Raw genomic sequence first — 1928 nt, 5'->3', positions numbered from 1 at the left:
TAGGCGTTGCGTTCTGAGCATCCAAGAGTCATTGTGGGTCGCCGGTGAACGAAGTCTATGAAGGTTTGGAAGTCTACCTTGAAGACTTACCAGAGTGATTGGGCGAGGACTGGGTGTCCTTAGCTCAAGGAGAATAAGGTGAAGACGCGGTCTTGTGAGTTAAATCTCAGCCTCCCTAACCAGACGTATAGTTGTCACAACAACTGGAACTGGTCTACCAAATCCTTGTCTTCACCAAGCAACTAGTTCTATCCTTCACTTTCCTTCACTTTACAGTTTGTCTTCATGAAGTCATTGTTTGCCTGTATGATCTGATTGACTTCACTGAGTAAAGACTGTTTACTGTTTGGCTTCATATTGTCTTCCATCCTGATCCTTACTACCTAGTTGATGATAGTCTTCGTGCTTTCACTTCATTGCTATCTTGACTATGGCTTGTCTAGTGTAGTCTACCTTCCGCTGCGTATCAATAGGTTCATTTCTATTGTTTGTTTTCAAAGACCTCGTGTTTTTGAAGACTTTCATAAAAATCGCCTATTCACCCCCTCTAGTCGATAACTAGCACTTTCACTACCTAGTTGCTATTAGTCTTCATGCTTTCATTATATTGCTTACTTAACTATGTTCTGTCTAGAGTAGTTTATTTTCCGCTGCATATCATATAGGTTCCATTTGATTGTCTGTCTTCAAAGACCTCGTGTTTTGAAGACTTACATAAAAATCGCCTATTCACCCCCAGTCGATAACTAGCACTTTCATTGCCTAAATATCAACAAGACAAAAAGAGATGAAACAGAATTAAGGGTTGTCATGGGGGCATTAAAAGGAATGATGCATTTCAACAATTAAAAGTAATTGTGTGGGTTGTCTTGGGGTGTATTAAGGAAGGGTAGACAATTAAACAGAATTGTACGGGTTGTCTTGGGTTGATTTCAAGGTGGCAAATTTGTCACCCCATTGCAGCACACGACCTCTTTTACTATTTTGAACTAAATATTGCATTGAAAATTTGATATTTCACCCTAATAACCAAAAATTGATATTCCTATAGCCTTGAAAAGCCATTGTAATAATGAATGGAGCCTTGTGGCTACAGTATACACATTTGGGCGATCACCAGCACCCAACCATCAACCACTCACACTCTTCACTCATAAAGAACAAATGTCAGATCCGATCGGCTCATGATAAGGGTCCTATCGTACTAGCAGGAGCATGAGACCTTGGATCATCTACTGGTGCAATGCTCCTTCGCATGTGCAGTGTGGTTCGATGCATTTCATGCCAATGGTCGGGAAAGGTTCACTCCTTCGAGTCAGAGCATGCTGGTGGGTTCAATTGGTGGACGACATCAAGCAGTGCTATCTCTGTGACGTAGAGAAAGGATATGAGCTCTTCATCCTTACCGACACTCCATCTGGAAGGAAAGGAATCGCAGGGTTTTCAACAAGGTCTCCATTGCGAGAGTGGGCTAATGACAACCATCAACTGTGAATGAAGGCTATGGCATCTAACCTCGATATCAAAACAGACCAATCGTTGAAATGTGGGTATGCAAGAGTGGTAGGTGTGTGTGTGCACGCGCTTGGTTGTACGTGAGTTCTGGGTTTTGGGATGCCTGCGGGCACACATGATGTAATCGTCAACTCCTTTTTTCTCTCTTAATGATACGAACGCAGTTCTCATGCGCGCTCCAAAAGAAAAACAAGGTATGTGGAAATCTATGACTTGGCTTTCTTTGTCAGCAACAATCCCTCTAGTGCTACTCTCGCCACCCTCTTCAGCTCAGGACGAGAGGGTGGTGCCCGCGCTCAAAATCCCTTAGGCTGTTTTTCGAGCTCCATCCTCCAGTCCCTGGAGTCGGAGCAAGGATCGTCAACATAACAAGGGATGTAGACCCAACCCACAAGAGTATCATCTCCCATAAG

The sequence above is a fragment of the Triticum aestivum genome, chromosome 3A (assembly GCF_018294505.1).
Source record: "Triticum aestivum cultivar Chinese Spring chromosome 3A, IWGSC CS RefSeq v2.1, whole genome shotgun sequence".
Lineage (NCBI taxonomy): Eukaryota > Viridiplantae > Streptophyta > Magnoliopsida > Poales > Poaceae > Triticum > Triticum aestivum.
Note: the sequence above shows the minus strand (reverse complement) of the source record.